Source organism: Meriones unguiculatus (genome assembly GCF_030254825.1).
Source record: "Meriones unguiculatus strain TT.TT164.6M chromosome X unlocalized genomic scaffold, Bangor_MerUng_6.1 ChrX_unordered_Scaffold_30, whole genome shotgun sequence".
Lineage (NCBI taxonomy): Eukaryota > Metazoa > Chordata > Mammalia > Rodentia > Muridae > Meriones > Meriones unguiculatus.
In genome coordinates, this window is record NW_026843706.1 from 9,246,684 (window position 1) to 9,273,380 (window position 26,697).

The 26,697-nt window shown below is 39.2% G+C and overlaps 1 protein-coding gene and 1 pseudogene across 4 annotated transcripts in view; both read left to right on the forward strand.

The window, feature by feature from the left end:
* The window catches only part of Il1rapl1 (interleukin 1 receptor accessory protein like 1), a 1,800,273-nt gene that overhangs the window by 1,036,479 nt on the left and 737,097 nt on the right, over positions 1-26,697 (forward strand). The window lies entirely within an intron of this gene.
* On the forward strand, positions 12,550-12,794 carry LOC110543576 (mitochondrial pyruvate carrier 1-like; annotated as a pseudogene).

A 26,697-nucleotide genomic window follows, 5' to 3' on the forward strand; every position in this document is an offset into this window, starting at 1 on the left:
AACCATGCCAATTTCCCAAGGCTAGTGAATCTTGAAAAACAAAACAAAACAAAACAAAAAATAACTACAGTTGCCACTTTATTAATCCAGTAAACATATAAATGTATTAAAATTGATATCTTGATCTTAAGCTGTACTATAGAGCAACAGTAATAAAAACTGCATGGTACTGGCATAGAAACAGAAAGGTGGATCAATGGAACCTAACAGAAGACCCAGAAAAAAAACCCCACACACTTAAGGACACCTGATCTTTGACAAAGATACCAAAACCATACAATAGAAAAAAAGATAGCATCTTCAACAAATGGTGCTGATCTAACAGGATATCTACATGTAAAAAAATGCTAATATATCCATACTTATCACCCTGCACAAAAGTAAAATCCAAGTGGATCAAAGACCTCAACATAAAACCAGACACATTAAATCGGCTAGAAAAAAAAGTGGGGAAGACCCTAGAACTCATTGGTACAGGAGAAAACTTCCTGAAGAGAACACCAACAGCACAGGCTTTAAGAGCAACAATCAATAAATGGGACCTCATGAAAATGTAAAGCTTCTGTAAAGCAAAAGACACCATCATCAAAACAAAACAACTGCCTACATATTGGGAAAGAATCTTCACCAACCCTTTATCTGACAGTATATATAAAGAACTAAAGAAACTGAAAAGCAACAAACCAAGTAATCCAATTAAAAAAATGGGGAATAGAGCTAAACAGAGAATTCTCGATAGAGGAATATCGAATGGCAGAGAAACACTTAAAGAAATGTTCAACCTCATTAGCCATCAGAGAAATGCAAATCAAAACAACCCTGAGATTTCACTTTATACCCATCAGAATGGCCAAGATCAAAACTCAAGTGACAACACATGCTGGAGAGGTTATAGAGAAAGGGGAACCCTTCTCCATTGCTGGTGGGAATATAAACTTGTACAACCACTCTGGAAATCAATCTGCCACTTTCTCAGACAACTAGGAATAGCGCTTCCTCAAGATCCAGCCATATCACTCCTAGGCATATATCCAAAAGAGGCTCAAGTACACAATAAGGACATTTGCTCAACCATTTTTGTAGCAGCTTTATTTGTAATAGCCAGAAGCTGGAAACAACCCAGATTCCCCTCAACTGAAGAATGGATGCAGAAATTGTGGTACATCTACACAATGGAATATTACTCAGCAACGAAAAACAAGGAAATCATGAAATTTACAGGAAAATGGTGGGAACTGGAAAGGCTCATCCTGAGTGAGCTGTCCCAGAGGCAGAAAGACACAGATGGTATATACTCACTCATAGACATATAGGATAAGCTTACTAAAATCTGTACATCTAAAGAAACTAATCAAGAGGGAGGACCCTGACTAAAATGCTCAATCCCCATCCTGAAAGGCAAAGAGGATGGACATCAGAAGAAAAAGAAAACAGGAAACAACCTAAGAACCTGCCACAGATGGCCTCTGAAAGGCTCTGCCCTGCAGACTATCAAAGCAGATGCTGAAACTTATGACCAACTGTTGGCCAAAGCTCATGGAATCTATGAAAGAAGTGGGAAATAGTAAGATCTGGAGAGGACAGGAACTCCACAAGGAGAGCAACAAAACCTGAAAATTTGAACACAGGGGTCTTTCCAGTGTCTCATACTCCAACTAGGTACCATGCTTGGAGATAACCTGGAACCCCTACACAGATGTAGCCCATGGCAGTTCAGTGTCCATGTGGCTTACATAGTAATGGGAAGAGGGACTGCCTCTGACAAGAAATGATTGGCCTGCTCTTTGATCACTTCCCCTGAGAGGAGAGCAGCCTTACCATGCCACAGAAGAGGACAATGCAGCCATTCCTGATGAGATCTGATAGACTAAGATCAGAAGGAAGGAAAGAGGGACCTCCCCTATCAGTGAACTTGGTTAAGAACAGGCTTGAAGAAGGGGAAGGAAAGGTGGAATTGGGAGGGGAGGAGGGAGGGGTGTATGGGGGGATACAAAGTGAATAAGGTGTAATTAATAAAAGTTTTAAAAAAAGGAAACACAGATGTAGAGTATAGTGAAATTACTAAATCCCTCTAACAATAGCCACAGTTTTGAATATCAAAAGGGATAGACACAAAACAGAACTCAAATAACACAGAACTGGAGATTTATATATATATATATATATATATATATATATATATATATATATGCAAAATTCCTGAAGTAAAAAGAAGAAAAAATTTCCTTTCAAAGCATTATGAGACAGTGAAGTTTCCAAAAGTACCACTGAGTTTGTTTTGTGTTGGCCGTCTTCTGCTAGCTGTGGTCCTTACCATGAAGTGTGGTTGTATACTGGTAGAGACTCCATTGGAGAAAAAAAATTTTTTTGAAAGGAGATGTCAATTGGAGACAGCTTCTTGGTTAGGAATAGAAGACCATGTCCACTTCTTCTGCTTAGTCCTTGGACCATATCTGGCTTAGACCTGTGTATGTCCTGTAGTGTCTGTGAGCTCATATGTGCATCAGTCCTGTAGTGTCTAGAGAAAACTGTTTCCTTGGTGCCCTCCATCCCCGCTGTCTTTCACAGTCTTCCCTATTCCTCTTCCCTGAGCCCTGAGGGAAGAGGTTTGTTGAAGACATTCCGTTTAGGACTGAGTGTTCCAAGCTGAAAGAGAGGCTTCTTTGTTGAGGGGTAAGAGCTATACTTAACTGTGGGTTTAAGGATATAATTTAGAGTGCAGTAAAGACTTATGTTGACTTAGCAAGTGTTAGTAATAGGCTCTCTTGTAAGATCCATGGGCTCAGTATCCCTGGGTAGTTAGCAAGTTTCCCACCCAAGATTGCTCTCCTTGTTGAGTGGCTTTAAGTCCAATTAGCCAGCTTTGGTTACAGCCAATGTATGAGTGTCACTTTTGCAACTTTAGGGATATCCTGCCATGCTGGTCATTGTTGTGGTTTATAGGAATCCCAACTGTATAGGACTATTGATTGCTTCCCTCGTTTGGCAGCTTGCAGACTGCTTTCTAGCATTATGGACTGCAAAAAAGAAGGGTTGATCCAGACTGAATCATCTGAGTCCTGCATCCTAAGTTTATAAAAAATTTTTAAAAGGACAGAGTTATATGAACAATAACCAGATCAGGAAGCATCAGGAGTGGTGTAGGGTGGGCTGAAGAAAAGCAGAAGGAAAATGACTGTATAAGAGAATGGCACAAGAGCATCCTTTCTGGTAACAAAATAGTCCTGCATCTTGGCTGCAGTGGTGATTATGCAAACACATAGCATGGTGAGAAGACAGAGAATTATGAGCTCATGTCGTTTCAATATCAGCTTCTAGTATGGATATGCACTATAGTTATGTGAGATGTGACTGCTGGAATCTAGGGGAAGGTCCTTTTTGTGTGATTCTTGTGAATCGGTGTTTACTGTAAACTGAACACCTTCACACTTACCTTAGCAGTTAAAGTTCAATCAATTTTAAAATTGTACAATCTTCAAAGTAATACAACACAGACCAAAAGCTACAGGATTAGGAAACTCATCTGGTGAATTCTAGAAAATATTCAAGGTAAAAACAACAACAACAACAACAAAAACATGCCTTGTAAGGCTGTACCCCCCTCAGGGGGAGTTGATCAAAGAGCCAGCCACTGAGTTCATGTCAGAGGCAGTCCTTGTTCCCCTTACTAGGGAACCTACTAAGATACTGAGCTGCCACAGGCTACATCTGTGCAGGGGTTCTAGATTATCTCCATGCATGGTCCTTTGTTGGAGTATCAATCTGAGAAAAGACCCCTGGGCACAGAAGAAGACAATGCATCCAGTCCTGATGAGACCTGAGAGGCTAGGGTTAGATGGAAGAGGAGGAGGACTTCCCTTGTCAGTGGTCTTGGAGAGGGGTATGGGAGGAGATAAGGGAGGGAGGGTGGGGTTAGGAGGGAATTAGGAGGGGGCTACAGGTGGGATGCAAAGTGAATAAACTGTAATTAATATGAAAAAATAAACCCCAAAAAATTAATACAAAAATTACCAGACATTTGTTACTTGGCATGAAAAAGACGAAGATGATTAATTTGAACAAGAGGGCTCTATTGGAACTGATGAAATTATATCTTCTCAAATTTAGTTTTTGTTTCATATTGTGTTTCAAAATGAACAGCAACCCATAGAATCATCAAATGAATAATTTCTTAATCACTCAGAAAACTCTACTGATTTATATGGGAGTGTTATTAATGAACCAAACTCTGAAATCTTTTGTTCAAAACTATGGAAAAATAGAACCACTAAGAAATTTCCCTTTATTTTCATGTTGTCTATTATTCTTAATCAATGTGCAAATTTTGTTATCTTCTTTTCTAAACACCAGATGAACAAAAACATAAGAAATGTGATTTAAAGCACACTAATAAAATCAAGGAAAGAAAAATACTTAAATGGACTAAACATATTGCTGTTATTTTGGACATTAAGACCCTTATAATGTGCCATAAGTTGTTTAAAATTGGAAGAATTTCAAATAAGAGAAGATCAACTATTTATGGCTACAATAAAAATGCAATAGGTTATGAGTTTCATGAGTCTATTAATTTTTTCTTGAATACCTTCTATTTACATAGTAAAATGTTTACATTATTTAGATCTTATCTCCTTTTTTCATTTTTTTTGTGGGTTCAGTTATTTATTCCCAAAGAAGTATTTAAGACAAGCCATTTTTTTATTTTAATATTTTATTTCACTGCATGCATAAATAATAACTTTTACTAAAGTTCTTAATTCATGAATATTTCACTCATAGTTCTTTTTTTCACTTAGTTATATAAAATATATCTAAAATATAGGCAATTATACCTAATCAACATGCATTTTTATCATTGGATGTTTTTTTGTTGTTGTTGTTTGGTTTTTTTTTTTTTCTTCTCAATGCAGTTTATTCAGGAACCTTGAACAATCTTCTGACCCTGGGGAAAGCCAGCCCACAGCTTAAATAGCCTCTGGGTAGCCAACCCCAGCGTGCCATTTGGGCAATGCAGATAGGTCCACATACACGGAAGCAAGCCAGATCCTCAGCCTTAGCCAAATATGGAGTTGTTTGTGACAGAGAGTACTCACCATCGGGAAGGTGAAAGGGGGAAACCAGCTCCATCTTTAAGGCACGGCATTACGCAGCTCTCTACAGTTCCCCCTTTTTGTTTTAGACGCATCAGGCAAGAGTAGAGGTCTGATCTCTGATATTAGAAATAAATTGAGATTTTGTACCGATGTTCATTTAGGTGTCATCCACCCAAAGAGCATCAGACCCGTCTGATACCTTTTTCTCAGAGGCGGGACCTGGGGCATCAACCTGCATGCAATCAGACATGCTCTTCTCTGGGTCCAAAGCAGCTGACCCTGAGTGCAGTGCTTAGCCTCGCATCCTGAGCGTAACATTTTAGCTTTTTATGGTAGCCAACCATGCTTGGGGAGACTGTCCTGTTTCAATGGCTGTAAAGGCCTGAATGATCATGGTTGCATTACGCTGTTGTGAGACTAATCTTGCATATACACCACAGGCAAACCAAGGAAACCAACACCAGAAGGCCTGCTAACACTCCCAAGCCTGCCCATTCCTTCAGATGATTCATGGCTGCAGCAGTCCATGATGATAATCCTGTGACTAGTCCTGCGTCCACTCTGGTAGAATTTACCGTAACAATGGCCACTCTCAGCTCCTCCATCATAGTATCGAATTCTCCAGTCCAATTACCTAAAATATAGCTAGCCAATTGTTTAGACAGATTTGCAGCACGGAAAAAATTCTCATATTGTATGCTAGTGAAACAAAGTCCAGCATACTTCCATTGACAGCCAAGTTGAGCGATTTGCCATAGGGTATCAATTTGCTCCTGCACGAGGTCAATTCTCTGATTGAACACCATCAAACCTCCTTTTAGTTGAGCATTAATTTCTTTTGTACATCTAAACATAAGCTACATTGGTTAAAAGATAATTTTTATTATTAGTTACATTTTATTAATTCTATATCCCAGCTGTATCCCGCTCCCTCATTCCCTCCGAATCCCACCCTCCCTCCCTCATCTCCTCCTTGCCCCTTTCCAAGTCCACTGATTGGGGAGGACATCCTCCCCTTTCATCTGACCCTGTTTTATCAGGAATCTTCAGGACTGGTTGAAAAGTCCTCCTCTGTGGCCTAGCAGGACTGCTCCTCCTTTGGGGGGGAGGGTTGAGTAGGGAGGTCAAAGAGCCTGCCATTGAGTTAGATCTTATATCCTTTATTGGTCAAAAAAGATCAAATATATAGGTAGCTGGCTGTGGTGATACAAGTTGTATCTTAGTGATGAAGAGGAAGATCAGCAATAGTTCAAGTACAGGCTGGGCTACAGAAGTAGGTTTGAGTACAGTATGGACTACATAGCAAGATCTACTCTTTATATTTTATTATTTATTATGATTATCATTTATTACAGTTTATTCAAATTGTATCCCAGTTGTGGCCCCTTCTCTTGTCACCTCCCAGTCGCACCTTTCCTCCCAATTCTCCCTCCTATGTCCCTCCCCTTGTCCACTGATAAGGGAGATCCTTCTCCCCTTCTATTTGACCCTAGCCTATCAGGTCTCATTAGGATTGGTTGCATTGTCTTCCTCTGTGGCATAGCAAGGCTATACTTCCTAGGGAAGGTGATTAGAGAGCTTGCCACTGAGTTCATGCCAGAGAAAGCCCCTGATTCTCCTACTAGGGACCCCACTTGGAGCTACATCTGAACCTGGGTTTTAGGTCCTCTCCAGGCATTGTCTTTGGTTGGGGTATCAGTCTCTGCAGGGCTCCCAGGGCTCAGTTATTTATTTAATTTTGGCTCTGATGGTTTCCCTGTGAAGCTCCTGTCCCCTCCAGGTTTTTCTCTCTCCCTCTTCTTTCCTAAAATGCCAAGCATTCTGCCCAAAGTTTGGCTATTAGTCTTAGCCTCTGTTTTGATATCTTGATCAGTACAATCTTTCAGAAGCAGTCTGTGATAAGCTCTTGTCCTGCTCCTTGTCTTTTTCTGCTTCCGTCTATCACGTTTGTCTTTCTGAATGAGGATTGAACATCTTTCCTAGGGTCTTTGTTGTTTAGTTTTGTTAGGAGTATAGATTTTAGTATGTTTATCCTATATTATATGTCTAATAATCACTGATGAGTGAGTATATACCATGTGTATCTTTCTATTTCTGGGTTACCTCACTCAAGATGAGCAAGATCTACTCTTGAAAAGTAAATAAAATAAAAAAATAGAGCTGGGTAGTCATAGTGCACATCTTTAATCACAGATCTTGGGAGGCAGAAAGAGGTGGATCTCTGAGTTCAAGGACTACCTGCTCTAAAGAGTGAGTTCCTGGTCAACCAGTGCTACACAGGGAAACCTTGTCTCAAATAACCAAAAGAAATAGCTAAATAATGAGCAAATAAATGTTCAAAATAAACAACAATACATACAGTCAGTAATTGAATCATTAGAAAATCACTGTGATAATTCTGTTGCTGTTGTTAATAAACAGAGCTCTGACATCTTCATTTAACATCTGGAAAAAAATAAACAGAATTGAATTTGGCGACATACATCTGATGCTCTGTTCTTTGGAAATTATGAACATATGATGCAATCCTACATAAGTCAATTTAGAGATCCATTGATTTTTCAGTTATGTCTTATTTGCCAATTTTCTACGTATTTGATAATTTGAGAAACAATAAATGACTAAGAAAGTCTAGATATTGAGATATGCTATAAGAAGTTATTAACATAATATGTGTTTAAATAATGAAGTTTGTTTTATAATTTTACCAGTTCAAAAGCAATATTATTTTGTATTTGATGCGAAAAAAGGGAATATATAATATTCCAGGGTTTTTACCTGTCTTTTCCACAATATCAAATGCACCGTTATTAAAAAAAAAAAGTGCTAATGCTTAACTTTCAACTAATATGAATATTTTATATCACATTTTACATGAGTTTGTTAAGTAGCCCAAAAAATAGACATTTTATTTCTTCAGTAAAAATATATGACTTTTGCATCAAAAAAGTATTTCCATTTCTCAAAATGCTTGACCAAGACTTTTAGTCATTATATTAGCATTTGTTGTTCCATCTGGTGAAACTAAAAAAGCCAATGTATTCTAAATGGATAGTTCAACATGAATATGCAAATTAATGATATTTCATGACTTCTGTACAAAATGTAAATAAGTTGCTTTTTCCATTCCTTAAGTAGAAGACCTTAATTTTACACACACATACACACACACACACACACACACACACACACACAGACAAATATATTTCTTCATCATCTGTTGGGTTGAGCATTGGATTTCACTTCAGCAAATCAACCAAGACTTTCTGTGATATAAATGTCACTTAAGATTCTTTAGGAATGTCATATGGCTTGTTTGAAATAACATAGTGCAATACATTGCCCAGGAAAAAAATACACACACCTAAGAGATATTATCGAAAAATTCATAAATATTATATGTAGCCACAAGTATGCTCTAGTGCCAACAATGGATATTACAGAACTATTAAGTACAAAGTATTAGTGATACTCTGTTTACATATTATCATTTTTCACTTTATAATTAATCCTGATGGGCACAAATATGTAGAGGAATGTTAATTCTGAGCATGGCTATTCTGGCAAGAGATCACATCAAAACACTTTCTAGGTCTTAACAAGAGAACAAAGCCAAAGATCTTCTAGGTCTGTGTGATCCAGCTGGAATGCAAACATACCTTTAATCCAGGAGACAGAGGCAAGCAGATATGAGTTCAAGGTAAGCTTGTTATAGAGCAAGTTTCAGGTAAAGAAAAGCTTAGATCCAGGCATGGAAGTATATGCTTTTATTCCCAAACAATGAAGGTAAAGTTAATTTGTAGAAGGAAGCACCCATATTTGAAATTGATGTCTAATTGAGTGGCAGAACAGGTGATGGATCAGAGAAAGACTTGACAGAATAGGTTACACCCAACTCTCAGGAGAAGAGAGAGGAAGGGAAGTTCCTTAAAGTGCAATGAGAGAGAGAAGGCAATTTTAGCAGGACAGTAACAGACAGGTTGCAGAGAGAGAATTCAGCTGAAGACCAAATGAGCCAGAGAATGAGAAGGAACCAGGAGATTAGAGCAGATTGCTTGAGTTAGTATGAGGCCAAGCAGAGCAATTCAGAGGTCAGGAGAAAAGCCAGATTGAGTTAGTCAGCCTGGGAGAGCTGTGTGAGCCAGAACAGCTAAATTGAACCATCTAGCAGAGATCTCAGTAAGAACAAGCTTATTAAGCAGTGAATTTCAGAGACAGAAACTGAAACAGGTGAATAAAATTTCATTTTACATAAATATGACTACTATTTATATTATCTGCCTTCAAATATAATTATTTGTAATATGTACATATACATTTTTGTCTTAAACATATCAGATATGATTACAAAGAACATGATAAACCTTTATTTAAAGCTGCAATTTCTGTTATAAAATTAAGCATGCAATAGAAATCTGGAAACTTGTATGTTTTGATTAAAATAAAATGGTTTAAATAATTATTTATGGTAGGTATGTACAATAAGTTCAATAATCACCTTTTCAAAGTATCACCTGAAAATAGAGTATAATTTTATTTTATTTTAATATTGTTAGTGAAATTTGTGATCATATAATTTTTAGAATACTAAAGTGACTAATAGTTGTTAATTTCAAACACAACAGATATAAAGTATAAAAAATGTGGAAAATATCTATTAATGTTAAAACATAAATCAAAATGTAGCAACTAGGTAGTAAATCAATTAATTTTCACTGGTTGATTATAACATAGCTAAAATTCTATTAAAACAATAGGTTGAAGACAAATATTATACAATATCGTAGATAAAGTTTTCTTCTAGGTTCATAATCAGATAATTTTATGTTAATCTACTTTTTTCTTTAATTAAATAAACCAACTGTGTTGAATTGTATTTTCATGTGTTGTTTGTCTTTGAGTACAATCACTTGAAAAATGTTTGTAAGAAACAGAATTAACCTGACAAGAACCATTTTTACTTACATAAGCAATTTAGAAAATCTAATTGTTTAGATGAGTGCTTCTTAGTCTTAGGAAGTATCCATACTCATCATTTTTTATGGAGTTAATAACCAGTACCTTTCTTTTGGACTGGTTGTTATTGAGGTTATAAATTGTGAATAAATAGGGAAATGAGTATTTACTCCAGGTAGCTAGAGAAGCCCTTTTCTGGATGGCAGACAAGGTAACAATGCCAAATGGAACTTTTATTGGAGTTGAAGATAGTTTCTGTATTTTGCTTAATAATTCTTATTATGAAACTAAGAGAAAAAGGCTCTGGTTTCTATAGTTTCAATTAACTAGGAAGTAGTTGTTTTTCTTCAAGTGTTTCTCATTTGTCTGCTTACTTGTAAATAGAATAATTTGATTAGTCATCATCAATCAGTATGAGGGAAAAGATTTCTGAGCCAAAATAGGAGAAAAATGATTATGTTTATCCCTTTCTGTCCTGCCTCAGTTTTTCATTCCAGAAAATAGAAGTCCCTATCCATTAGAAGGACTCATGTCTCCACAACAGAAACAGGTCACTGACCTGGAAGACTCTCACTGTATGTCTTGCTTAGTGAAGAATAATCTTATGTTTTATCAAACTATTGAGACTGTGGGGCTTACCTCTTTGTCAGATAACCTTATTCTAATCACAATAATATAAGCCTTAGCAATGCAAAGGTATAGAAGAGAGTCTAATGTCTTGTTACAAAAGGCCTAAAACAAACTGCTCATCTATGCAGCTACCATCTTCTAATCTAGACATGCTTTCTATACTGTCTTCTGCACATGTATTAAGTGTCTTTGTGGTTAGATGCAACCTTGCTTTCAAGAGCTAGATCGGTATATAGATTCTCTAGTCATGGACCAGAGCTGCATAACAAGACAGCCATTTCTTTATAGAAAACAGTTCTGTTTTTCATCTTTTCTTTCTTACACAATTATTTGGCTGTTTTAACACATTCTCACTCTTCAATGTTGGCCTGTAAACTACTTGAGAAAATATGTGAATTATTTAGTTTGACATTATTAGTAAGTACATTTTGCATTATGGAACATATTGAAAACATGATTAATAATCATTTTTATTACTATTGATTTGTAGTACAACTTGAGATCAGGGAGGGCAATACCTCCAGAAGATCTGTTGTTGTACAGCATTGTTTTTGCAATTCTGGGGTTTTTGTTTTTTCAAATGAAATTGAAAATTGTTCTGTAAAGAACAATTGCAAAGGTCTGTAAAGAGTTATGTTGGTATTTTAATGGGAATTGCATTGAATCTGTACACTGATTTTGGCAAGATGATCATTTTCACTATGTTAATCCTACCGATCCATGAGCATGGAAGATCTTTCCATCTTCTGATGTCTTCTTCAATTTCTTTCTTCAGAGACTTGAAATTTTTTTTCAGTCTTTCACTTGCTTGGTTACAGTCACACCAAGGTACTTTATGTTATTAGTGGCTATTGTGAAAGGTGTTGTTTCCCTAATTTCTTTCTCAGACCTTTTGTCTTTAGTATACAGGAGGGCTTCTGATTTTTTTTTAATTAATTTTGTATCCAGCCATTTTGCTGCAGGTGTTTATCAGCTAAAGGAGTTCTCTGGCTGAATTTTTTGGGTCAGTCATGTATACTATCATACCATCTGCAAATAGTGATATTTGACTTCTTTTCTGATTTGTATCCCTTGATCTCCTTTAGTTATCTTATTGCTCTGGCTAGGAATTCAAGAACTGTGTTGAAGAGATATGGAGAGAGTGGGCAGCCTTGCCTTGTCCCTGATTCCAGTGGGATTGCTTTAAGTTTCTCTCCATTTAGTTTGATGTTAGGTATAGGCTTGCTCTATATTGCCTTTGCTGTCTGCATGGTACTGGAATAGAAACAGAATGATGGATCAATGGAATCAAATAGAAGACCCAGAAATAAACCCATATGCTTACAAAGATTTTTGACAAAGAAGACAAAACCATACAATGGAAAAGACAGGATCTTCAACGAACGGTGCTGGTCTAACTGAAAGTCTACCTGTAGAAAATGCAACTAGATCCATATTTATCACCCTGCACAAAACTAAGGTCCAAGTGGATCAGAGACCTCAACATAAACCAGACACATTATATCACATTATATCAGAAAAAGTGGGGAAGAGCTTTGAACTCATTGGCACAGGAGACAACTTCCTTAAGAGAACACCAGCAGCACAGGCTCTAAGATCAACAATCAATAAATGGGACCTCATGAAATTGAAAAGCTTCTGTAAAGCAAAGGACACTGTCATCAGAACAAAACGACAGCCTACACATTGGTAAAGGTTCTTCACCAACCCTACATCTGACAGAGGGCTAATACCCAGAATATATAATGAAATCAAAAATCTAAACAGTAACAAATCAAGTAATCCAATTAAAAAATGGGGTACAGGAGGGGTGGGTGGACGCTGGTGTCATCTGTCTGAATAGTGGCTTCGTTGGAAAGGCATAGTAGCCATGGCTTGAGCCCTGATGCGCAAAACTGTGGACTATGTCCGGAGCAAGGTCTTCAGGCACTATCTCATGAGTATGCACTTCTGAAGTCTTCCCATGGCTGCTATCAATGACATGAAGAAATCTTCAGAGATTATCAGTGGGCAGATGACTTTTGCCCTCTCTTGATATTCTTTGACATTCATGAGATTTGCCTACAAGGTACAGCCTTGAAACTGGCTTCTCTTTGCATGCCATGCAACAAATGAAGTAGCTCAGCTCATTCAGGGAAGATGGCTTATCAACTATGAGTTGAATAAGCAGGCATCTGCATGGCAGTGCAAGGACCAACTCTTGAAAGGGACAATGCCTCAGCCAGTGCGACAAAGCCACAGATCACATCAGCATAAATAGTCATCTTGAGGGGAAAACACGGAATGCTATGTTTAATAACCATGCCAACATTATAGAATAGCTGAGAGTTCCTAAACCAGCTTTCTGCTGCCTTATCAGCTAAAATTTGTCTTCATCAAGTGTAGTTCAAAATATGCAACTAATTTAATAATTTTGGATGAGTTTTATGTATAGCAATCTTAAGCAATGTGTATATTAACTATTGGGAGTTGTGTAATAAAAATCTAAGGGAACAAAATTTTATAACTACAAGCATTTAAATACTCAAAATTCTTGACTTTAATGACTATAGTATATCCCTCAGTTGGTCACATGCCTATACATAATTTCCAATGGTAACAAGTACCAGTGTTTTCCACAGTTTGTAATTCAGATCTGTAACTTAATGGCAATAAACGATTTAAATATTTGCTAAAAAATGGGCCACAGAGCTAAACAGAGAATTCTCAATATGGGAATATCAAATTGCAGAGAAACACTTAAAGAAATGTTCAACATCCTTAGCTATCAAGGAAATGCAAATCAAAACGACCCTGAGATTTCACTTTCCACCCATCAGAATGGCCAAGATCAAAAACTCAAGTGACAACACAGGCTGGAATGGATGTGGAGAAAGATGAATCCTCCTCCATTGCTGGTGGGAATGTAAACTTTTACAACCACTTTGGAAATCAATCTGTCACTTACTCAGACAATTATGGATAGTGCTTCCTCAAGATCCAGCTATAGCACTCCTAGGCATATATCCAAAAGATGCTCAAGTATACAGCAAGGATATTTGTTCAACCATGTTCCTCACAGATTTATTTATAATAGCTAGAAGCATACATATCTTGAGTAAGTTACATGAAGCATACTGGTTCTGCATGATAAACTAGTACAAAACAAAACAAAAAAACCCAAAAAACAAAAAATAAATAAAAACCAAAAAAGGAGATATTTCTTTGTTTTCACCATTTTCTAGGATTGCAGGATTTAGATAAATGTCTACAATGAGTGTTAATGAATGAGATGCTCATAGGGTCATCACTTAGATTCTCATAGCTTAGATGCAGATATTATGAAGAAGGACACTAATATATAACAATGTATCCTGCTTATATTTTTATTTTTATTTTTGACAGCCAAGTACATATCTAAGTACATTGCATTATCAACTCATTTAAGAACTTCCATCATTCATACAATAATGCAAGACAACCACATTACTTCCATTTAAAAGATAAGAATCTCAGATTAAGTGACTTGAAAATATTGCAGGTGAGGAATACAACTAAAGTTTTCAAGTCATGAAACTATGATTTGAACGAAGTACCTGGTCTAGCTTCTTTACATAATTTCAGACCATTCTTTTTTTTTCCTAAAAGGAAATGGAACAAAAGGAAGAGAAATACATCAATTTCTTTTACCTCCCAAATCAATGGAGTCCAACAAATACTCATGGGAGAATTGGTAGGACAAAGAGTAATGTAGAAAACCTGAAATCCAAGCTTATACGTAGCACACGAGTAAATGTAGAGCCGATAGAGCATTACATAAGAGAGTAACTGACATAAAAGATTCTTGAGGCAACAAAAAAAAAATCTAAGCCACTAATGACAGAAAGCCCACTCTTTATTTTTTTTTCCTGTGAGGGAATTTGGAGGGATGAGGGTCAAACTTAATGAATTTTGCTATCTTAGTAACTGTAATTTCATAGTTGTATTTTTTTGTTTTGTTTTGTTTTGTTTTTAGCAGTGAATGAGACAATGTTCACTTTTTTTTTTAATTTTTCATCAATTACACTTTATTCATTCTGCATCCCCCCATAAGCCCCTCCCTCCACCCCTCCCAGTCCCACCCTCCCTCCCCTTTCTGCATGTATGCCACTCCCCAAGTCCAATGATAGGGGAGGTTCTCCTCTCCTTTCTGATCTTAGTCTGTCAGTTCACATCAAAAGTGGCTGCATTGTCCTCTACTATGGCCTGGTAAGGCTGCTCCCCTCCAGAGGGAGGTGATCGAAGAGCAGGCCAATCAGATTATTTCAGAGGCAGTCCCTCTTCACGTTACTATGTAACCCAATTGGACTCTGAACTGCCCTGGGCTACATCTGTGCAGGGGTTCTGGGTTATCTCCATGAATAGTCCTTGGTTGGAGTATGAGTCTCTGGGAAGTTCCCTGTGTTCAAATTTTCTTGTTCTGTTGCTCTCCTTGTGGAGACCCTGTCCTCTCCAGCTCTTACTATTTCCCAGTTCTTACCTAAAATTCCATTCACTCTGCCCAACAGTTGCCCATCAGGCTCAGCATCTGCTTTGATAGTCTGAAGGGCAGAGGCTTTCAGAGGCCCTCTGTGGTAGGTTCCTAGGTTGTTTCCTGTTTTCTTCTTCTTCTGATGTCCATCCTCTTTGCTTTTCCGGATGGGGATTGGACATTTTAGTTAGGGTCCTCTCTCTTTCTTAGTTTGTTAAGATGCACAGGTTTTAGTGGGTTTGTCCTATGTTGTATGTCTATATGAGTGAGTATATACCATGTGTGTCTTTTTGCTTCTGGGACAACTCACTCAGGATGATCCTTTCCAGATCCCACCATTTACCTGAAAATTTCATGATTTCCTTATTTTTCATTGCTGAGTAATATTCCATTGTGTAGATGTACCACAATTTCTGCATCCATTCTTCAGTTGAGGGGCATCTGGGTTTTTTCCAGCTTCTGGCTATTACAAATAAAGCTGCTACAAACATGGTTGAGCAAATGTCCTTTTTGTGTACTTGAGCTTCTTATGGATATATGCCCAGTAGTGGTATGGCTGGATCTTGAGGAAGCGCTTTTCCTAGTTGTCTGAGAAAGCACCAGATTGATTTCCAGAGTGGTTGTACAAGTTTACATTCCCACCAGCAGTGGAGAAGGGTTCTCCTTTCTCCACAACCTCTCCAGCATGTGTTGTCACTTGAGTTTTTGATCTTGGCCATTCTCATGGGTGTAAGGTGAAATCTCAGGGTTGTTTTGATTTGCATTTCCCTAATGGCTAGTGAGGTTGAGCATTTCTTTAAGTGCTGCTCTGCCATTCCGTATTCCTCTACAGAGAATTCTCTGTTTAGCTCTGTTCCCCATTTTTTAAGTGGATTACTTGGTTTGCTGCTTTCCAGCTTCTTTAGTTCTTTATATATACTGGATATGAGTCCTCTGTCAGATAAAGGGTTGGTGAAGATTCTTTCCCAATCTGTAGGTGGTCGCTTTGTTTTGATGACGGTGTCCTTTGCTTTACAGAAGCTTTTCAGTTTCATGAGGTCCCATTTATTGACTGTTGCTCTTAGAGCCTGTGCTGTTGGTGTTCTGTTCAGGAAGTTTTCTCCTGTACCAATGAGTTCTAGGGTATTTCCCACTTTTTTTTTCAAGCCGATTTAATGTGTCTGGTTTTATGTTGAGGTCTTTGACCCACTTGGACTTCAGTTTTGTGCAGGGTGACAAGTATGGATCTATTTTCATTTTTCTACATGTAGACATCCAGTTAGACCAGCACCATTTGTTGAAGATGCTATCTTTTTTCCATTGTATGATTTTGGCGTTTTTGTCAAAGATCAGGTGTCCATAAGTGTGTGGGTTTATTTCTGGGTCCTCTGTTCGGTTCCATTGATCCACCATTCTGTTTCTATGCCAGTACCATGCAGTTTTTAAAACTGTTGCTCTATAGTACAACTTCAGATCAGGGATGGAGATACCTCCGGAAGATCTTTTATTGTAGAGGATTGTTTTAGCAATTCTGGGTTTCTTGTTATTCCATGTGAAGTTGAGAATTTTTCTTTCCAGTTCTGTAAAGAATTGTGTTGGTAATTTGATGGGCATTGCATTGAATCTGTGGACTGCTTTTGGTAAGATGGCCATTTTTACTATGTTAATCTTGCCAAGCCATGAGCATGGGAGATCTTTCCATCTTCTCATATCTTCTTCTAATTCTTTCTTCAGAGATTTGAAATTTTTTTCATACAAGTCTTTGACTTCCTTGGTTAGGGTTACCCGGAGGCACCTTATGTCATTTGTGGCTATTGTGAAGGGTGTTGTTTCCCTTATTTCTTTCTCAGCCCTTTTGTCTTTTGTATACAGGAGGGCTACTGATTTTTTTTTTTTTTAGTTAATTTTGTATCCGTCCACTTTGCTGAAGGTGTTTATCAGCTGTAGGCGTTCCCTGGTAGAGTTTTTGTGGTCACTCATGTATACTATCATATCATCTGCAAATAGTGATAATTTGACTTCTTCCTTTCCAATTTGTATCCCCTTGATCTCCTTCAACTGTCTTATTGCTCTAGCAAGGACTTCCAGCACTATGTTGAAGAGATATGGAGAGAGTGGGCAGCCTTGTCTTGTCCCTGATTTCAGTGGGATTGCTTTAAGTTTCTCTCCGTTCAGTTTGATGTTGGCTATAGGCTTGCTGTATATCGCCTTTACTATGTTTAGATATGTGCCTTGTATCCCTGATCTCTCCAATACTTTGAACATGAATGGATGTTGGATTTTGTCAAAGGCTTTTTCAGCATCTAGGGAGATTATCATGGGTTTTTTTTCTTTCAGTTTGTTAATATGGTGGATCACATTGATGGATTTCCGTATATTGAACCACCCCTGCATACCTGGGATGAAGCCTACTTGGTCATAGTGGATAATATCTTTGATGTGTTCTTGTATTCGGTTTGCAAGTATTTTATTAAGTATTTTTGCATCAATGTTCATAAGGGAGATTGGCCGGAAATTTTCTTTCTTTGTTGAGTCTTTGTGAGGTTTAGGTACCAAGGTGACTGTGGCTTCATAGAATGAATTTGGTAATATTCCTTCTGTTTCTATTTTGTGGAATAGTTTGAAGAGAATTGGTGTTAGGTCTTCTTTGAAGGTCTGGTAGAATTCTGCGCTGAAGCCATCTGGTCCTGGGCTTTTTTTGGATGGGAGACTTTGATGACCGCTTCTATTTCTTTGGGGGATATAGGACTATTTAGTTGATTTACCTGGTCCTGATTCAGCTTTGGTAAGTCAAATCGATCAAGAAAATTGTCCATTTCATTTAGATTTTCAAATTTTGTGGCATATAGACTTTTGAAGTAAGTCCTAATGATTGTTTGGATTTTCTCAGTGTCTGTAGTTATATCCCCCTTTTCATTTCTGATTTTGTTGATTTGGGTGGTGTCTCTCTGCCTTTTAGTTAGCCTGGCTAAGGGTTTGTCGATCTTGTTGATTTTCTCAAAGAACCAGCTCTTGGTTTCATTGATTCTTTGAATTGTTTTATTTGTTTCCAACTGATTGATTTCAGCCCTGAGTTTGATTATTTCCAGCCATCTACTCCTTCTTGGTGTGTCTCCTTCTACTTTTTCTAGGGTTTTTAAGTGAGCCATTAGGGTGCTTGAATGAGCTGTCTCGAATTTCTTCTTGAAGGCACTTAGTGCTATGAACTTTCCTCTTAGCACTGCTTTCATTGTGTCCCACAAGTTCGGGTATGCTGTGTCTTCATTTTCATTGATTTCTAGAAAGACTTTAATTTCTTTCTTTATTTCTTCCCTGACCCAGCTGTCATTTAGTAACAAGTTGTTCAGTTTCCATGTGTGTGTAGGCTTTTTGTTATTTCTGTTATTGTTGAGGTCCAGCTTTATTCCATGGTGATCAGACAAGATACATGGGATTATTTCAATCTTCTTGTATCTGTTGAGGCTTGCTTTGTGACCCACTATATGGTCTATTTTGGAGAAGGTTCCATGAGGTGCTGAGAAGAAGGTAAATTCTTTTCTGTTTGGGTGTAAAATTCTGTAAATGTCTGTTAGGTCCATTTGATTCATGACCTCTGTCAGAGACATTGTTTCTTTGTTTAATTTCTGTTTTGTTGACCTGTCCTTTGTTGAGAGTTGGGCGTTGAAGTCTCCCACTATTAATGTGTGCGGATCTATATGTGCTTTAAATTTTATCAATGTTTCTTTCACAAATATGGGTGCCCTTGTATTTGGGGCGTGGATGTTCAGGATTGTGATGTCTTCCTGGTGGAATTTTCCCTTGATGAGTATGAAGTGTCCTTCCCCATCTCTTTTGATTAATTTTGGTTGAAAGTCTATTTTATCAGATATTAGAATGGCTACTCCTGCTTGCTTCTTGGGTCCGTTTGCTTGGAAAGTCGTCTTCCAACCCTTTACCCTCAGGTAATGTCTATCTTTGTGTCTTAGGTGTGTTTCTTGTATGCAACAGATTGCTGGGTTTTGTTTACGTATCCATTCTGTTAATCTGTGTCTTTTTATTGGAGAGTTGAGTCCATTGATGTTGAGAGAGATTAATGACCAGTGGCTGTTAGATCTCTTGATTTTGATGTTGGCTGTGGTCATCAGGTTGTGTGCTTGGTTGCTTTTTGTTTTACTGAAGTGAGGTTATTTATTTCCTGTGTTTTCTTGAATGTAGCTAGCTTTCTTGGGTTGTATTTTCCCTTCCAGTGTCTTCTGTAATGCTGGATTTGTTTGTAGGTATTGTTGAAATTTCTTTTTGTCATTGAATATCTTGTTTTCTCCATCTATGAGGACTGAGAGTTTTGCGGGGTATTGTAGCCTTGGCTTACATCTGTGTTCTCTTAGGGTATGCATTATATCCGTCCAGGCCCTTCTGGCTTTCATAGTCTCTGTTGAAAAGTCAGGTGTGATTCTAATGGGTTTGCCATTATATGTAACTTGGCCTTTTTCCCTTGCAGCTTTTAGTATTTTTTCTTTGTTCTGTATACTTACTGTGTTGATTATTATGTGGCGGGAGGATTTTCTTTTCTGGTCAAATTTGTTGGGTGTTCTGTAGGCCTCATGTATTCTAATTGGCCTCTCCTTTAGCTTGGGGAAATTTTCTTCAATGATTTTGTTGAAAATATTTTCTGGGCCTTGGAGAAGGGAGTCTTCGTTTTCCTCTATACCTATTATTCTTAGGTTTTTGTCTTTTCATATTGTCTTGCATTTCTTGGACGGTCTGTGTCAGGAATTTTTCGGATTTAACATTTTCTTTGACAGATACATCGATTTCTTCCATTGTATCTTCTACACCTGAGATTCTTTCTTCCATCTCTTGTAGTCTGTTGGTTATGCTTACCTCTGTAGTTCCTGTTTTCTTCCCTAGATTCTTCCTTTCCATTATTTCTTCCATTTGTGTTTTCTTTAATTTTTCCAATTCTATCTTCAGGTCTTGAGTTGTTTTGTTTACTTCCTTCACCTTTCTGATTGTACTTTCCTGCTTTTCTTTTAATTCCTTCAACTCTGTTTCTATAATTTCATTCAGTGTTTTAAGCATTTCCTTTCTAAAGACCATAAACTGTTTGGCTGCAGCTTCCTCTATTTCTTTATGGATGGCAATATTCTGTTTGAGTTTATCTTCCTCTATGTCTTTACGAATCTTATTTGTTTCCTCTGTTATCATCTTCATGAGCATACTTGTTAGGTCATCTTCTTGGATTTCAGTTATGGTGGGGTGTCCAGGGCTACTTGCCCCTGGATAACTGGGTTCGGGAGATGCCATATTGCTCTGTCTTTCTTTGCTTGAGCTTTTACGCTGGCCTCTACCCATTGTGTTATCTTAGGTGTTTGGGGTTATTTTCTGGTGGTTCCTGGGGATCCTTTGGTGGAGAGAATCCCCTTTGCAGAAAGCTGGTTTTTCCTGAAGGATGTCTTTTCAGCTTTTTGGGTATAGTCCCTGGATGGCTGGTGTTTTTTCAGGAGTTGTTCACCTCAGGGATATAGACCTGAGTGGTAACTGTGGTCTTTGTTAGTCGAGAGGGTTCTCCTCTCACCCAGGGAAGTCCTGAGGGCAGCTGCCCTGTTTCTGGGTTTCTTGTTGTAAATTTAATGATCAGCTGCTGTGACCCAGTTGGACATCAGGCGCGCCTCAACTGTTTGTGCCTGTGTCTGGAGCACAGCTGAGTGCTGGCACCTCGGCCCCACTAGTCTGCTAGACTTTTTCTAGGGAAGGATTGGGTGATTTAGGTCAGTACAGTTTCCTTCCTTCCCCGTGGATTCTCTGGAGACAAGGACTCCCAGTGTCTTTTTTTGCCCTGGTGCACACTGCTCAGTGTCCGCCAGCTGGCTGGGTGCAGAAACTGCCTGTGCCTGGAGCACAGCTGTGTGATGGCGGCTCAGTCTCTGCCAGATGTCTGGTGCGCAGAAAATGCCTGTGTCTGCCTTTGCGGCTTTTGGGAGCCTGAGTGCCTCCCTAAGCTGCGCAATTTTCCAGGGACCTTTTCAGGTTGGGGGTGAGCTGAGTGCTCTGAGATCAGACCCGCCGTTTCTATCTCCGGCGGCGAATCAGGCGCGCAGGCAGGCAGGGCTCTGTGCCAGAACCTGGGTCCCCGGCTCTGGCTCCGGGCTGGCTCCTGGGGTGCCCGTGGAACCCGAGTCTTTTCCAGGAGATGTCTGGGTGACCTAAGGCCGGTCCCAATCGTTTCCTGTACCCTGGAGTTATCTCTCGACTGAAAATTCCAGTCTCTGATAGTGTGGTGTACACGGTTCAGTCTGGGACCGTGACCAGAGACACTGGCTTGTGGCTATGGGCTAGGGCTGGGGCTGGCGGCCAGCAGCCAAGCGTCTGGCGGAACCGGGATCTCTTCTGCGGTTTAGCAGGGTGAGTTAAAGGCTGATTGAATCCCCCACCGTGGGTTATCCTCTCACCTGGGAAACACAGTGACTGTGTTTTATGGCCGAGAGTTCTGATTGCTGGTCATTGTGCTGATCCTGCTGTGCTGCTGCTCAGAATGAGAGTCCTCCCGGCGCCGCCATCTTGCCCCTCCTCGACAATGTTCAGTTTTCTGGATAGAGGTGGCAAATGAGCCTTTTTTGAGCATCTGAACTACTTTTATGATATCCCGACTAGTACAGTTTATCCCTCAATAATAGGAGGCTGACATTTATTCCCCTTTCCTCGTTTATACTCGCTTGTAAACATACTGCCTTGAGAAACATATTTATACCAAATATCATGTGATAGAATACAATTATGATTCAAATAAGCCTGGAATATACATTACATGGGTGAAAGATACATTTAAACATTTTTGATATTTGACATGTCAAAAACAGTGAACCACTTACAATTCCCAACGCTAATTTGTATAGAAATGCAGATTTGCATATTGCTGTAACTAATGAGCAGTGAACTCCTGACCCCATTCCATGCCTCTACATGAGCACTGAAAACTTTCTCAGTCTATCATACGCCCCACCACTTATCAGTAGAGAATATGCTGCCTATTATTTGAGCAAACAAATTAAAGATTTGAGACATTAGTCACTTTCCCTAAGAATTTTTAAATTTTATTTATTTTTTAATTACATTTGATTCACTTTGTATCCCAGCTGTAGCCCCTTCCATTATTACCTCCCATTCCCACCCTCCCTCAGTCATCTCCTCTCATGCCCTTCTCCAAGTCCACTGACATGGCAAATCCTCCTCCCCTTCCCTCTGACCCTAGACTATCAGGTCTCCTCAGGACTGGCTGCCTTGTCTTCCTCTGTGGCCTGGTAACGCTGCTCCCCCCTCAGGGGGAGGTGATCAAAGAGCCAGCCACTGAGTTCATGTCAGAGACAGCCTCTGTTCCTAATACTATGGAACCCACTTGGATACTGAGCTGCCATGGGCTACATCCATGCAGGATGTAGAGATAGGTTATCTCTATCAACTGTCATTGGTTTGAGTATCAGTCTCAGAAAAGACATAACTCTTTGGAGCCAAATTTTAAACTCGGTTCACCATGGTTCTTCCTACTCAGAATTAATTGCTCACATTTTTCCAAGACTACTGGATAGCATCTCTGCTATTAAATGGAGTAAAATTAAAGATATAACTTAAACATTTTTATTTCATCAGAAATATAAAGCCAATTATATACCTTACTCTCGTGAACATATAAAAATTAAATGTTAATATGCAGAAATGCTTTTCAATTTTTTTCTTTATTTTTATTATTAATCACAATATATTTACTTGGTATCCAGGCTGCAGTCCTCCTCCCTTATCTCCTCCCATTCCCATGCTATCTCCCTCTACCTCTCCCCTATTTCCCTCTCCTAGTCCATTGATAAGAGAGGTCCTCTTCACCTACTATCTTACTATTGCCTATCAGGTCTCATCAGGAATGTCTGGATCATCTTTCTCTGTGGCCCAGTAAGGCCACCTAGTGTGGTGGAGGGGAGTGTGATCAAAGAAAAGGCAACAAATTTCATACCAGTGACTGCACCAGCTCCCTTTAGTAGGAAACTCACATTAAGACTGAGTGGCTGATGGGCTACATCTGAGCAGAGGTTCTAGGTCCTGTCCACACATGGTCCTTGGTTAATTCATCAGTCTCTGTAGCACACCCTAGAGCCAGAATTTTTGGCTCTCTGGATCACTTTGTGGAGCTCATGTACCCTCCAGGTCTTTCTATCTGCCCCTTCTTGCAAAAGATTCCTTGCACTCTGCCCAAAGTTTGGCTGAGTCTCACCATCTGGTTCCATACCCTGCTGAGTAGAGTCTTTAAGAGGCTCTCTGTGGAAGGCTCCTGTCCTGTTGACTGTCTTCTCCTACTTGAAATGTTTTCTCACTAAGACCTTTTGAGTGAGGAATACGGCTTTTCTCTAGGGTCCTCAAAGACCTAAACAGAAAACAAGACACACTAAATTTGTTAGAAGAAAAAGTGGGGAACAGAATTGAACTCATTGACACAGTAGACAATTCCTGAACAGAAGACAAATAGCACAGTTTTAAGATCAATCATCTTCTCCAGTTCCCACCATTTACCTGCATTTTTCATGATTTCCTTGTTTTTTTATCGCTGAGTAATATTCCATTGTGTAGATGTACCACAATTTCTTTATCTATGCCTCAACTGAGGGGCATCTGAGCTGTTTCCAGCTTCTGGCTATTACAAATAAAGCTACTCCAAACATGTTTGAGCAGATGTCTTTATTGTATACTTGAGCGTATTTGGATATATGCCTAGGAGTCGTATAGCTAGATCTTGAGGAAGCATTATTGTTAATTGTCTGAGAAAGCACCAGATTGATTTCCAGAGTGGTTTTACAAGTTTACATTCCCACCAGCAGTAGAGGAGGGTTTTCTCAACATCCTCTCCTGAGTGAGGTATCCCAGAAGCAGAAAGACACACAGGGTATATACTCACTCATAAGTGGATATTAGACATATAATATAGGATAAGCATACTAAAATCTGTACACCTAAGGAAGCTAATCAGGAAGGAGGACTCGGGCTAAGATGCTCAATCCCCTGGGAACAGGACAGAAGCCTTTCACATAGGGCCTCTGAAAGGCTCTACCATGCAGGGTATTGAAGCAGATACTGAGACTCATAGCCAAACTTTGGGCAGAGTGCAGGGAATCTTATGAAAGAAGTGGGGGACAGTAAGACCTGGAGAGGACAGGAGCTCCCTCGAGAACAGCAAAAGATACAAAAAGTCTGGGCATAGAGGTCTTTTCTGACACTGATACTTCAGCCAAGGATCACTCATGGAGATGGCCTGGAACCCCTGCACAGAGGTAGCCTATGGCAGTTCTGTATCCAAGTGGGTTCCATAGTAGTGGGGACAGGGACTGTCTTTGACAGGAACTGATTGGCCTGCTCTTTGATCACCTCCCTCTGAGGGGAGATCAGCCTTACCAGCCCAAAGAAGAAGACATTGCAGCCACTGCTGTTGAGATCTGATAGACTATGATCAGAGGGAAAGGGAAGAGGACCTCCCTTATCAGTGGACTGGGAGAGGGACACGGGAGGTGAAGAGGGAGGGTAGGATTGGAAGGGGAGGAGGAAGGGAGGTGTAGGGAGATACAAAGTGAATAAACTGTAATGAATAAAATTTAAAATAATTAAAGAAAAAATGAAAGAAATCAACCATCAATAAATGGGACCTCAAGGAACTGAAAAGCTTCTGTAAAGCAAAGGACAGTGTTGTCAGAACAAAATGACAGCCTACAGACTGGGAAAGCATCTTCACTATCCCTATATGTGATAGAGGGCTAATATCCAGAATATATAAAGAATTTGAGAAGTTAAACACCAATAAACCAAGTAATCCAAGTAAAAAACTGAGTACAAGGCTAAACAGATAATTCTCAACAGAGGAATATTGAATGGCATAAAGTATTTAAATGCGCACTTGGCTACTATTTAATATTTATTAAGCATGATGATTGACTACTTTAAAATTTTTAAAATTTACTTATTATGTATTACATTTTATTCACTTTTTATCATGGCTAAAGTTCCCTCCCTATTCTCCTCCTAGTCCTACCTTACTTCCCTCTTCTCCCCCTGTGCCCCTCCACTAGACCACTGTTAGGGAAGATACTCCTCCCTTTCCCTCTGACACTCGCCTATCTGGTCTCATAAGGACTGGAAGCTTCTGCTTCCTCTGTAGCCTGGAAAGGCTGCTCCCACCTCAGGGGAAGGTCATCAAAGAGCCAGCCACTGAACTCATATCAGAGACAGTCTCTCTTCCCCTTTCTAGGACACCCATTTGGAGACTGAGCTGCCTATGGGCTACATCTAAGAGGGGGTCCTAAGTCTATGAATGGCCCTTGGTTCATATAGGTCTCTGTAGGCTCCCTCGGCCTAAGTTTTTCTTGTCTCTGTCAGTCTCTTTGTGGGACTCTTGTCCCCTCCAGATTTTGTTATCTCCCCCTTCATCCATAAGATTCCCTGAACTCTGCTGAAAGTTTGGGCACGAGTCTTCTGCATTTGCTTCAATACCCTACTGGGTAGAGTCTTTCAGAGGACTTTTGTGGTAAGCTCCTGTCCTGTTCCATGTCTTTTCCCACTCCCAGTGTCTATCCCATTTGCCCTCCTGAATGAGGATTGAGCATTTTACCTAGGGTTCTCCTTGTTTAGCTTCTTTAGGACTATAGGTTTAAGTATGTCTATCATATATTATATGGCTAATATCTACCTATAAGTGAGTATATAACAATTTGTGTCTTTCAGCTTCTGGAATATATCAGTCAAGATGATCTTTTTTTAAATTTGTTTTTCTTTTTAATTAATTACACTTTATTCACTCTGTATCTTAGTTGTACCCCCTTCTATCATTCCCACCCTCCCTCATCACCTCCCATGCCCCTCTCAAAATCCATCAATAGTCCTGCTCCCCTCTACTCTGACCCTCTCCTATTAGAATCATCACTGCTGAATGCAGTATCTTTCTCTGTGGTATGTAAGGCTGCATAGCCCTTAGAAGAAGGTGATCAAAGAGCCAGACACTGAGTTCTTGTCAGAGATAGTCCCTATTCATGTTGCTAAGGAGCCCACTTGGAGAATGAGCTGCCATGGGCTACATCTGTGCAGGGGATCTAGTTTATCTCCATACATGGTCCTGTGTTGGAGTATCAGACTCAAAAAAGACCCCTATACCCAGATTTTTTTGGTTATGTTGGACTCCTTCTGGAGTTCTTGTGCTGCACAGGTCTGTTTATCTCTCCCTTATTTCATAAGATTCCCTGCACTCTACCCAAAGTTTGGCCAGGAGTCCCAGCATCTGCTTTTATACCCTGCTGGGTAGAATCTTTCAGAGGCCATCTGTGGTAGGCTCCTGTCCTGTTTTCTGTTTTCTTCCTCTCCTGATGTCAATCCCCTTTGCCTATTTGATTGTGGATTGATCATCTTACCCAGGGTCCTCCTTTTTGCTTAGCTTCTTTTATATGTTTATCCTATATTAAATGTCTAATATGCACTTGTGAGTATATACCATGTGTGTCTTTTTGCTTCTGGAATAGGACACTTAGGAAGATCTTTTGTAGTGCCTGT